This window comes from Engystomops pustulosus, chromosome 2 (assembly GCF_040894005.1).
Source record: "Engystomops pustulosus chromosome 2, aEngPut4.maternal, whole genome shotgun sequence".
In the NCBI taxonomy this organism is placed as follows: Eukaryota; Metazoa; Chordata; class Amphibia; order Anura; family Leptodactylidae; genus Engystomops; species Engystomops pustulosus.
Window position 1 is genome coordinate 163,432,236 of NC_092412.1, and position 14,198 is coordinate 163,446,433.

The 14,198-nt window shown below is 41.6% G+C and overlaps 1 protein-coding gene across 1 annotated transcript in view; it reads left to right on the forward strand.

The window, feature by feature from the left end:
• The window catches only part of SCUBE3 (signal peptide, CUB domain and EGF like domain containing 3), a 378,535-nt gene that overhangs the window by 316,916 nt on the left and 47,421 nt on the right, over positions 1-14,198 (forward strand). The window lies entirely within an intron of this gene.

The window sequence follows — 14,198 nt, forward strand, 5'->3', positions numbered from 1 at the left end:
ATATAATCTTGAAAAATGGTTTTAAATGTGTGTATAGTTACCAGTTTTGTTTAGTTTTTTCATTTTAATAGTAAAATTCAAGTTTTAATATCACTTTTTGCTGGCTACTCTTGAAGAAGTATGTGATAAATCCTGTCTAGGCAGTGGTTATTCTGTTTTTGATTGTAATTGATAATAAAATCCTGAGACTTATAAAGGCACAGAAAAACTGCAATTTTATTTCATTCCATTAGGAATTGGCATGAACCATAAAAATCCAGAATAATTATCTTTATAACAAACAAAGTTCTTCTTCATTAAAATTTATTCTATTTTATGTCTTTTAAAACACACAATTAATAATAATAATAATTCTTTATATAGCACACACAGATTACGCAGCGCTGCACAAAGCTAGCCAAATTGGTCCACAATTCCAGAATATACATTTTATGATTACATTCTTAGACATTCTGGCTACTATAGTTTCATCAACTTTTTCTTTTTGTATGTTCTTATCATAAAGAGGGAAACAGTAGTTACCGTATATACTCGAGTATAAGCCGACCCGAGTATAAGCCGAGACCCTAATTTTAACACAAAAAACTGGAAAAACCTATTGACTCGAATATAAGCCGAGGGTGGGAAATGCATTGGTCGCAGCCCCAGTATATAGCCTGCCAGCCCCCTGTAGTATATAGCCTGCCAGCCCCCGGTAGATGCCTGCCTTCCAGCCCCCTGTAGCAGCCTGCCAGCCCCCTGTAAATGCTTGCCTGTCCCCTGTCAGTAATAGCCTGCCAGCCCCCTGCAGATGCCTGCCAGCCCCCTGTCAATGCCTGCCAGCCCCCTGTCAATGCCTGCCAGCCCCCTGTAAATGCCTGCCAGCCCCCTGTAAGTAATAGTCTGCCAGCCCCTGTAAATGCCTGCCAGTCCCCAGGAAATGCCTGCCTTCCAGTCCTCTGTAGCAGCCTGTAAAAAAAAAACAAAAAACTCGGTACTCACCATTCCGACGACCGGAGCAGCGGCAGGTCCGCGGCAGCTCCGCCTGCAGTGCCTCTTCTTACTTCATGGCGGCGCCGGGTCCGCGACAGCTCCGTGCACGCGAACCGACCGGCACACAACTATCATGTCATCATAATTGTGTGCCGGTCGGGTCGCAAGGAGCCATCGCAGACCCGGCGCCGCCATGAAGTAAGAAGAGGCACTGCAGGCGGAGCTGCCGCGGACCTGCCGCTGCTTGGGCCGTCGGAATGGTGAGTACCGAGGTTTTTTTTTTTTTGTTGTTTTTTTTTAAATACCCAAGTATAAGCTGAGTGGGGAATTTTCAGCACTCAGAAGCTTAGTTGTGTCTTTCAGCGTGTCCAGAAGCTGAAAAGAAACAGGAGGCAGCGTTGCCTAATGTCAGGGTGAACAGTGTATGTTACGATGTATTCCATAGTACAAACTGATTCTTAAAACTTGTAAATACTTCCTCAATCAAAATCAATAGTACAAAAAGGACTAGTCTCTCATTCTTCACAGAAATATGTTAAGATCATTTTATCATTTATCAGCTCCTGTTTTAATAGTCCACTTTGCTCCTTGCTTTAACAAATCTCTTTGACAATTTCCACCATTCTTCACATACACTAATGCCCGCAAATTTTAAAAGCTGTATATTACTTCCATTAGCTTCAATCATATGCTGAATCAATCCTGGGGACTACTTCTTAGATGTAACTGAACTACAATGTTCACAAAATCTTACGAAAAGACGTAAGGTTTTACCCACTAAACAATGTAAGTATGGGCAAAAGATCGCATAAACAATGAAAGAGTACCTGCAAGTAATAAAGTTACAAACTTTATGTAGTATACCTCCTACTTGTAGAAAATTTTTTGTCATCATTTGGTTACAAAAGTTACTCAATGTTGCCTTACATGAAATCAACCATGTGCAATAGGTGTAGTAAAATGTCTACTCACATATTTCTCAGAGTTGTACTCCTTCTAAACGCAATAAAAATCCGCTAGGTTTTCAAGCAATATGGAGAACAATACAAGAAAGGATGGGCCCTTTGTAAATTTTGTGCCTGTTCAATTGCAAATCTATTTTAGCAACATGTGTACTCTACATCAATTCCGTAGAATTGTTAATATATTGCCCTGACATGCGCATGGTCCGGGAGAGGGTGGATACTTGTGCCCGCCTCCATTTGCGCGTGTCAGATGTCCTCACACGCGTGTCCCCTGGCTGTGGCGGTGCATCAGAGATACCCCACTTCCAGTTGCACAGCCATGTTTTTGATGGCCACTTGATTGGCATTTAGCTTAATTATCACGAGCGGCAGACATTTTTATACACCTCTTGAGGAAGCAATCCACGAAGCGGGCGTTTAGGGGCCTGGCGGTGTGGTCATTTAGTATGGGTAAGGGTGTTACTTTCTTGCCATGCAGACATACTTTTTGAAATTAGTGAGAATCAATAGATGGGATTACAGTGTTGCATATAACTTGGCTGCTATTGTGCTTACATTCTTATACTATTGCCCTTATGTGTGATGCATCTGCCTGATGGCTTTTTTTGGAATCTTGACACTTTTGAATATTGATTTTTAGACAATATAATAAAGATACCCTGCTTTCAAAACCGTGTACATTGTACTCCATTTTCTGGTAAAAAGTCTGAAGACTTAGTAGAAAGATTTAGTGAGTGGGACTATCCTGTATTAGAAGATACACAATTGATTCAGATGTTTTCCCACTGACTCTTAAAGGGAACCTGTCATCACAACTCTCATTTTCATCATGCACATGTCCCAAAAGCCCATTACATGACAATTGCATAGTTGCTTTTGTCATGTTCGAGAGAATTATAGGTTCTCTATAATCATATAGTGTATTTTACCTGGCTCCATTTCAAGATCTCAAGCTGAGTCCTGGTGCAGGAATTCACAATCAAACTGACATCTGTTCCTCCCTCTGATGTCAAGGATGGGTGGCAGCTTAAAAACAGGAAAACAAACTCACCACTGATGAAGGAGCCAGGTGCTCAGAAATGTGTCTAGTGGTCTACACAATCTACAGTCATGGCCATAAGTTTTGAGAATGACACAAATATTATATTTTCACATGATCTGTTGCCCTCTGGTTTTTATGTGTGTTTGTCAGATGTTTTTATCACATACATAAATACAAGTGCAATCATATTATGAGTAACAAAAGCTTTTATTATCAGTTAGAATGAGTTAATGCAGCAAGTCAATATTTTCAGTGTTGAGCCTTCTTCTTCAGGACCTCTGCAATTCTCCCTGGCATGCTCTCAATCAATTTCTGGACCAAATCCTGACTGATAGCAGTCCATTCTTGCACCATCAATGCTTGCATTTTGTCACAATTTGTTGTTTTTTGTTTGCTCACCCGTCTCTTGATGATTTACCACAAGTTCTCGATGGGATTAAGATCTGGGGAGTTTCCAGGCCATGGACCCAAAATCTCTATGTTTTGTTCCCTAAGCCATTTAGTTATCACCTTTGCTTTCTGGCAAGGTGCTCCATCATGCTGGAAAAGGCATTGTTGATCACCAAACTCCTCTTGGACGGTTGGGAGAAGTTGCTCTTGGAGGACATTCTGGTACCATTCTTTATTCATGGATGTGCTTTAGGCAAGACTGTGAAAGAGCCGATTCCCTTGGCTGAGAAGCAACCCCACACATGAATGGTTGCAGGATGCTTTATAGTTGGCATGAGACAAGACTGGTGGTATCGCTCACCTTGTCATCTTCAAACAAGCTGTTTTCCAGATGTTCCAAACAATCGGAAAAGGGATTCATCAGAGAAAATGACTTTACCCCAGTACCTTTTGCAGAATATCAGTCTGTCCCTGATGTTTTTTCTGGAGAGAAGTGGCTTCTTTGCTGCCCTCCTTGACACCAAGCCTTGCTCCAAGAGTCTCCGCCTCACAGTGCATGCAGATGCACTCACACCTGCCTGCTGCCATTCCTGAGCAAGCTCTGCACTGCTGGTAGCCCGATCCCGAAGCTGAAACACTTTTAAGAGACGGTTCTGGCGCTTGCTGGTCGTTCTTGGGCGCCCTGGAGCCTTTTTGGCAACAATGGAACCTCTCTTCTTGAATTCCTTGATGATGCGACAGATTGTTGACTTAGGTGCAATCTTTCTAGCTGTAATACTCTTCCCATTTAGGCCAGTTTTGTGCAGTGCAATGATGACTGCACGTGTTTCTTTAGAGATAACCATGGTTAACAGAAGAGAAGCAATGATGCCAAGCACCAGCCTCCTTGTGAAGTGTCCAGTGGTGTGATTCTTACTTAATCATGACAGATTGATCTCCAGCCCTGTCCTCATCAACACCCACACCTGTGTTAATGGAGCAATCACTGAAACAATGTTAGCTGCTCCTTTTAAGGCAGGCCTGCAATGAAGTTGAAATGTGTTTTGGGGGAAAAAGTTAATTTTCTAGGCAAATATTGACTGCAATTAATTGCTGTTGCTGATCCCCCTTTATAACATTCTGGAGTATATGCAAATTGCCATTATAAAACCTGATGCAGTAGACTTTGTAAAAATTAACATTTGTATAATTCTCAAAATTTATGGCCATGACTGTACCTCAGCACATGGGCGCACCTGCCTTGTGGCGAGTTGAGACTCTCGCCTCCGGTGGCGCGGCACCTGCTGGACAAGGGGGCGGCGTTGGGCGCCCGCCCGTCCATGCTGCAGCCGGAACGACCGCCCATGCTCCCGACCGCCCACCCGTGCTCCTGTGTGCCGCCCGTGCTTCTGTGTGACTGACAGCCCATGCCGCCGCACAGGCTGACACCCCCCCTGCATGCCGGCTGGCACATATACACATGTGATGTGTATATGTATATATATATGTGATGTGTATATATATATATATATGTGATGTGTATATGTATATATATATGTGATGTGTATATGTATATATATATATATATATATATATATGTGATGTGTATATGTATATATATATATATGTGATGTGTATATGTATATATATGTGATGTGTATATGTATATATATGCGATGTGTATATGTATATATGTGATGTGTATATGTATATATATGTATATGTGATGTGTATATGTGTATATATGTGATGTGTATATGTATGTGATGTGTATGTGTATTCAGTATGCATTATGTACTACATGGCGGTATGCTGTATGCATTTTATACTACATGGCGATATTATATACGCATTTTATACTACATGGCGATATTCTGTACGCATTTTATACTACATGGTGATATTCTGTACGCATTTTATACTACATGGCGGTATGCTGTATGCATTATATACTAAATGGCGATATTATGTACGCATTATATACTACATGGCCATATTCTGTGCGCATTTTATACTACATGGCGATATTCTGTATGCATTTTATACTACATGGCGATATGCCGTATGCATTTTATACTACATGGCGGTATGCATTTTATACTACATGGCGGTATGCTTTATGCATTTTATACTACACAGCGGTATGCTGTATGCATTTTATACTACATGGCGATATGCTGTATGCATTTTATACTACATGGCAATATGATGTATGCATTATATACTACATGGCGATATTCTGTATGCATTATATACTACATGGTAATATTCTGTATGCATTTTATACTACATGGCGGTATGCTGTATACATTTTATACTACATGGCAGCACGCTGTATGCATTTTACATTGCTTTATTTTCACACCAAACCAGTATGATGGATCTGGTCCTGACACTCCCTGATATATTACATATGTGGGCAAGGGGGAAGGGGGCGTCTCTCTATGGCTCGCCTCAGGCAGCAGACATGCTTGGTACACCCCTGCCTCAGCAGCACTGGACTCTCCATCCATCCAGTATCATACAGCTTTTACCAGATAATCCAGGTTTCACTGATTTGCTTCAACACTTTTTTTTTAATGTTTTATTAAATATAAACATACAACATCAAAAACATCAATAAACTTATGAAAACGGGCAGAAGAGTGGAGAGATGCTTGTTTTTCAAATTTATTTAAATTATTGAAGCAATATTATTCTAACATACCCATGGGGAAAAAGTGGCAATTATATCATCACTATCACTCTTTACACACACTTTTCTTATCTCATTACCTCACACCCTTTACTTTTAAAGAAAAATTAAGTGTTACCAATGCTTTTCCCCTTTTTTTCCCCATCCTTTACTTCCCCCCACCCTCTACAACTGATGGCGATCTACTTACTATTCTTTTTATATTTATTCTTGTGTATACAGCCAGTCCTTGGGTTACGTACAAGATAGGGTCCATAGGTTTGTTCTTAAGTTGAATTTGTATGCAAGTCAAAACTGTATATGTTATAATTGTAGTTCTAGACAATTTTTTTTTGCCCCAGTGACAATTGGAGTTTCAAATTTTTTTGCTGTAATGGGACCAAGGATTAGCAATAAAACTTAATTACAGACACCTTACAGCTGATTATTGCAATCTAGGACTATTGTAAAGCATCCAGAGAGCTTCATCAGAGGTCATAGGGGGCAGAGGGGTCTGTCTTTAACTAGGGGTTGTCTGTAAGTATGGGACCGCCTGTATATCTATTTTATTTCTTTGATTTTAACCTACCCCTACTCCTAACTCTCATACCCATCAACCCTCATGAGCTCCATATTATCACAAGAATCAGAACATACTGTCAGCACCTGTCCAGCTCCACCGCAACCACAACCAGGCTTGGCGCTAGCTGTCAGACTAGGTAAGTCGTGGCAAACTCACCCTGCGACGTCCCTGTGGGCTAAGGCCCTGCCTAAAGCCGATAAAATGCCCTGGTAAGGTTGAACCCACTATCAGGAACCTAACTGACAGACTCTGAGTGACCCTACAAAATGACAAGGAAAACTTACTTTGTCTGGCAGCTGCTGGATGGTGGAGCGGACAGGTAACCGGAATACAAGAATAGACCAGTGTTCACACTGGTGCACAGATTACTAACAGAGGTCTGAGAAAGGGAAAGTGGGATAACACTAGGAGGTAAACGATACTGAGGTGGGATATACACTGGTCAAGGTCAAGATCAAGCGGGTTATATACAGGTCAGGTCCATATACAGGCAGATAAGTGGAGACAAACAAACCAGGTCAAAACCAAGATGGCTGCAAAGGTACAGAATCACATACAAAGCACAGAATACCAAACAAGATAGCAAGAGCACTAGATACAGGTAAGACTTGAAATAACCAGTCAGGTATGATGGGAATAGGCAGGTATATAAGGCAGTTCCCAGACACGCCTCCAGCAGCACACTGGGGAAACTGTCCATCAGGCTAGTAACCCTTGCTGGTCAGGACTGAAATGCAAGGAGCAGGGTGTGACTCAGTTAATCCAAACACAAACGCTAAGCCACAGTTCACACACAAATAAACGCCATCTATTCTGCCAACTGCGGATCGAGTGACGTTTAGGCATGGACATTACCATATAACTTATACTTCTTTTCCAAATTTGTATACCAGATGGATTGTTATTTTTCCAGTTATATAAAACTATTTTATGTGCTATCAGCAGCCCTTCATAGCGTCACAAATTATCCTAATAGGTCCCCTTATTACAACCTTGGTTCCCAAAATGCAGTGCTTAACTTCACATGGAATAATACACCTGTATGTTACCCTTATACACTCTAATACTTCTTCCCAGAAGCGGAACAACTTTGGACACCTCCAAACATATGAATTAGATGTACTAAATTACACCTAATTTCCTGCCCAAATTTATTCAGCATCTTGGGGGTATAATGTACCCTATGTATCAAAAATAATTGAGATACAATATATGATAATTTTTTTATGGTACATTTGCTGATGCCTAGTGAATCATCCCATTCTTCCTTTGCTAGGTCCTGGATGTCTTTTTTACACTTTTCATAACAGTATGGGGCATAGCAACCAACCAATTTTTATCTAGCTGCTTGTAGATTTTTGAGAATGTGCTCTTTAAAAAACCCTTCCCGCTGCGGCCCTTTTTCGACTTTGCGTTTTCATTTTTCACTCCCCACATTCAAAAATCTGTAACTTTTTTATTTTTCCATGTACAGAGCTCCTGTACAAAATTTTTTTGGGGGATTTTGCCATCTTCTGGCGCTAATAACTTTTTCATACTTTGGTGTACGGAGCTGAGGGTGGTGTCATTTTTTGCGGATTTTGATTACGTTTACAATGTTATCATTTTTAGGACTGTTCAACCTTTTGATCACTTTTTATAGAATTTTACATTTTTTTTAAATGGCAAAAAAGTGCAATTTTCGACTTTGGGCGCGATTTTCCGTTTCGGGGTTAAACTCAGTGAAAAACCGTTATCATATTTTGATAGACCGGGCATTTTCGGACACGGCGATACCTAATGTGTCTATGATTTTTACTGTTTATTTATATTTATATCAATTCTAGGGAAAGGGGGGTGATTTAAATTTTTAGGTTTTTTTATTATAATTTTTTTATTTTAACTTTTTTTTCATTTTTATTTTTACTATTTTTCAGACTCCCTACGGTACTTTAACCCTAGGTTGTCTGATCGATCCTACCATATACTGCCATACTACAGTATGGCAGTATAAGGGGATTTCACTACTCATACATTACAATGTGCTGATAGCACATTGTAATGAATGGGTTAACCCGAAGTAGCTTCGGGTCTTCGTGAGACCCGAAGCTACCATGGCGACGGATCGCCGCTCCCCGATGACGTCACGGGGGAGCGACGATCCACGATCCACGGAAAGATGGCGGCGCCCGCGCACCTTTGCCGGCGGCGATCAGCAGTAAGACACCCAATATGCAGCAAAGACTTACCGGCTATGGAGAGGGCTTGGCCCGCGAGCCCTCTCCATGTACAGGGACCCGACATGTGACGTACTATTACGTCACATGTCGGGAGGGGGTTAAATTTGCTGTACTTCCTGAACATCCCTGAAATTGCAACGGGATAACAGTGCACCATATGCATTCCCAATCTGGGCATACAATAACCAATCCCTCCCTTGAACGCCAAATCATTGTCTCAATTCCTCTAGTGACTTTAACCTATTCCCTTCTACTATCTGATGTACGAACACCACCCCTTTTCCAATCCAAAAACTCAACCCTTCCATAGGTGCAAGTGACCATTTCCCATCTTCCCATAATGGGGTTTCATGCAAAAAACTTTCCCAGCCTAACTTTAGAATAACTTTTTCCCAAACCCATTGCATCATTGTAAATAAATAGTAATTTTTAACTTCTTCTTCACCATAACCCTTCGATTCTAATGCACTCCATAGGTTACACCCCTCTAGAATTTCAAATTCATTATTTTCCCCATATCGTAGTCCATTATGTTTTGTAGCTGTGCTGCCACAAAATATTTCCCAAAATCAGGGGGAGCCATGCCTCCTCTTTCTATCGGTGCATAAAATTCTTTAAACTTATCCATGCCCTCTTACCACCCCATATCAAATTCCTTATTATAGTGTCTATTAATCTAAACCCCTTTTTTGATATTACTGTTGAACTTTTCTGAAGAATAAAGAGGGCTTGTGGCAATATCACCATTTTGCATAAAATCAGTCTGACTGCCATTGGTAGATTCATTTTTTTCCATGATCCCACTGTCTGGTTCCACTGTCTGTAAGGTTTCACATTAAGGTTAATGTAATCATTCGGGTCCCTGCTGACAACAATCCCTAAGTATTTAATTTCTGATACTTTTTTAAGCTGACCTGAGCTCTGTAGTCTGTCCTCCCTTGGTCCTCTCACAAACCCTCTAATCATCTTGCTATCTCTCAAGTAGCATGCTAATGGTTCCAATGCCACTGTAAATAATAGTGGGGACAGAGGACAACCCTGCCTTGATCCCCTTTATAGGCAGAAAGCCGCTGAGGCCTTGCTGTTGATGCTTACTCTCCACTAAGCTCCCTTATATAGGAGTTTTACCTAATTTGCTCCAGCACTTACAATCACCTATGGTCAGCTGATCTTTATGATCTGCAACAACTCTGACTGTTCTCGGCTGCTTTGGCAATCTCCAGCTACTCAGGTGGTCCTCTGCACTTTCCTTCTAACTTGTCGAGAACACATCATGTGCAGGGGTCGATGGAGGCTCAAGACCCCGAGCTGAGCACATGAAAGTAAAACAAGTGACCCACACAGTACACACTCTGGTAAAGCATATCATATACCACTACCATAAAAAGAACATAGGGTAGAACTTTGCGTAACAACCCGTAAAATATAAGTAAATCATTATTGAACCTGCACGATGAACGCCGTTAAAATAAACTGTTAAAAGCCCGCCAAAAATTATCATTTTTACTTATTCAATCTTACAAAAAATGCAATGAAAAGTGATCAAAAACCATATGTACTCCAGATTGATACTGGTGCAAAGTACAACATGTCCCGCAAAAAACAAGCCATCAACCAGCTCCGTAGCCAAAAAAGTTAAAATGTTATGCCACTTGGAAGACGGCAATGCAAAAATGATAGATTTTTCCCCACATTAGGATTTTATTTGACAAATTTAGTAAAATTTTAGAAAATATATTCAAGTCTGGTATCCCCGTAATGGTATCGACCCATAGAATAAAGATGACATGATTATTAGGCTAAATGGTGAACACGAAAAAAAAAGTAAAAAATGCAGTACAGAATTGATGCTTTTCTACTCCTGCCCTCAAAAACAAGTTCCTAAATTTTCAACAATAGTTGATACCAACCGCAAAATGGTAATACTGGAAAAAGCATCTCACCCCACAAAAAAAATGGCCCCAATAACGAAAAAAGCGAAAATTTTATAGCCTACAAAAGGGCCCAATGAGGAAACTAAAATCCTGGCAGTTGCAGGGCGCTTCTTCACTTCTCCACCTCGCCGTGCGCCCATAAAACAAGCAACGGCCACATATGGGGGGTCTCTGTACTTTGGAGAAATTGCAGAACAAATTGTATCGTGGGTTTTCTTTTTTTATCTTTTGGAAATGTGTAAATTTTAGGGCTAAATGAACGTACAACCGGCACAATTTGACCATGCTAAATTTCATCTCCATTTTGATTCAATTACTATGAAGATCTCAAGGGGTTAACAATCTTCCTAAAAGCTTTTTCTGATAGTTTGAGGAGCGCAGATTTGAAAATGGGTTGATTATATCGGGGTTTTTTGATGCTAAATATGTAAAATTTCATTCAAAACCGTATTTATCCCCAAAACGGTCAATTCTGAAAATACGGAAAATCGATATTCGATTTGTAAGCCGCGTGACATCAAAATAAAGTATTCAGATATTTCAAAAATTATGAAAATGTAAAGTAGACATATGGGAAATGTTATTCAGCAACTTATTTAGGTGGTGAATCTATCTGCATGAAAACGCGGTGATATTGAATTTCTTTTTGTAAATAAATGCTAAACTTATCATCCAACATTTCCCACTAAAATGAAGCACAACATGTGGGGGGAAAAAAATATTAGAATCACTTTGATAAGTAACAGTGTTCAAAAGTTATAACCATTTAAAGAGACGCAAGTCAGAATCCAAAAAATGGGGCTGAGCCTTAAGCTGTAAAATGGCTGCGTCCAGGCTACGCCTGGATTCTATTTATATCCTGATGCTTTTTCACTTTCTGTAAAAGACCCCTGGAAGGTAATCCACTCTCGCAATGTACTTTCTGATCCAGAAAGAATCATTTTTGTATGGCCTTTTTGGCAATGAATTTATTATAGTCCTGAGCCTTGATATACCTATCGAGCGAGTCTTGAGATCTATTCACCTGGGATTCTTTCTCTTTTTTTTTTTAACTTCCTCCTTCGAGGACCTTTCTTATTTGGCAAACTGTTTACACAAAAAAAAATAATTTCTGAGTTTAGAATTCCCCTCAGGAAAGATTTCAATGAATCCTACAATTCACAATTATCAGTAGACCTATTAGCTTCAATAAATCAACAAAGCTCTTCTTAATTTTGTCCTCGTCTGTTAATAGGGACAGCCAATACGGGTTAAGTTTCCAGAACCTTAACAGAGTGTAACGGGTCACAAAGACAACTGCACTAAAAGTCTCTATGGGAAGAGTCCAGAGTGAGGAGTCTGTGGACCAGTGGACCCTCTGGACCACCACAGGAGATGGTATGAGGCCTGCGGTGGCAGCCAAGGTACAGGGAAGTGCAGGAAACAGTGCAAGCCTGGGATGACAGCAACAACACAGAGGAACACTGGTAACGCTGGCACGGACTGCAGACACCGCTGGACTGGAGCCCTGGAAGGCACAGCAGGAAGCGTATGGGAACGCTGGACAGGAAGCGTATGGGAACGTTGGAGACCGGAGACACGGAGGTGTCTGGAAACAGGACACACCAGGAACACAGGAAAGCGTCTGGAAACGCTAGTGGGCTTTCTCTTCCACAGGAGCGGCTTAAGGAAGCCTGGCATGGAAACCATAGGAGATCCTAGGAGAAGATCCGGCAGGGATATAAGAGAGGTGCCGGATTATAAGGGTGAGCCTGATTAGAAGCTGCCAATCAGGAGGACGCTGGCCCTTTAAGGCTTGAAAAGTCCGTGCGGGCGCCCTCTAGTGGTGAGGGCGAGCGACTGCAGGCAAGGAGCATGCGGCCTACACGCTGGGAGCCAGAGTACAGGCCGGAGCCAGGAGAGGTAAGTGAGGGCTGGGGGAGCGGGGACCGCGACAGCAGAGCACCGGTGTACCCGCGAACCGCGACATGGATCGCGGGAGCACCCGGGACACAGAGGCTTAATCATACTGGACAATTCTAAGACCAGTGGGGAGTGGTCTGAAATCAGCCAAGGCGATTATCATACCAACTATTATTGACCCTCCCTGCAGCTAAATCGTTTCCAAAGCAAGATCTATCCTTAAACAGGTATTATGGGATCGATTATAGCATGAAAATGACAGTAAGTCCCCTTTATGGAGTCTCCACACATCTATCCACCCTAGTTTCTGGCAGATTCTGGAGAAAGGAGTATCCACCGCTTCTGGGCTCACCAAATTACTCTTTCCCTGACGATCCTTCTTATCTGAAAACATGGCATTGAAGTCTCCAAGACTTCCTCCAGATAGCGCACTAGTCTTAAGAGGACCACATATCTAAAAGGAGGAGCTATGTAGACCCCGCCACAACACATTAAATGCCCTCCATTCATGTGTGGGGTTGCTTCTCAGCCAAGGAAATCGGCTCTCTCACAGTCTTGCCTAAAACACATCCATGAATAAAGAATGGTACCAGAATGTCCTCCAAGAGCAACTTCTCCCAACCATCCAAGAGGAGTTTGGTATCAACAATGCCTTTTCCAGCATGATGGAGCACCTTGCCATAAAGCAAAGATGATAACTAAATGGCTCAGGGAACAAAACATAGAGATTTTGGGTCCACGGCCTGGAAACTCCCCAGATCTTAATCCCATTGAGAACTTGTGGTCAATCATCAAGAGACGGGTGGACAAACAAAAACCAACAAATTGTGACAAAATGCAAGCAAAATGTTTTAATTGATGGGGACTAATTTATCTGTTTTTGTAGGGTTATCCCCTTTACCCCCTCCTCTCTCTTTAGGGGATAAAGAGCCCAGGGATTTCCTTGCTGCGTTTTTGGGTGCCATAATAGGCCCTTAGCTCCCTTGTACCTATTAAAGATGATGTTAGAGCCTAGCTGCCCTCCCAACGCCAAAAAAGATACAGGCAGATGAAAATAATATACAATAAATACCAAGAGCAGTACAACCAAAGGAATTATGATTAAACGTTAGGAAAACTAACAAATATAGCAGAAGAGCGGCCCACTCTTCCACAGAGCGGACCCCCCCAAAAAAAGTCAATCAAAGTCCAGATTTAATAGTCCAACTCCTATACACTGGTGCATTGATATGCTGCAATTATGAACATCTGGACAGCGGTAACAACAAACATAATATTACTACCACAACCCTCTACCACGCCGGTGTAGTGTACTGCCACTGGATTCGAGTAGGAAATCCCTACCTTGGCGCCCAAGCACCTAGGCGCCTGGGTCCCCAGCTGCATCCCCGGGATGGGACCCTTTCTATCACTGCTGATTAACCAACACTAAGAACCGTGCATGTCACCAGATAATTTTTGGTGTTTCCGTAAGAGGAACGGGTACACTACCCACTACGCACCCTATAGGAACTGCATCACACATTTTGCAAGTCCAC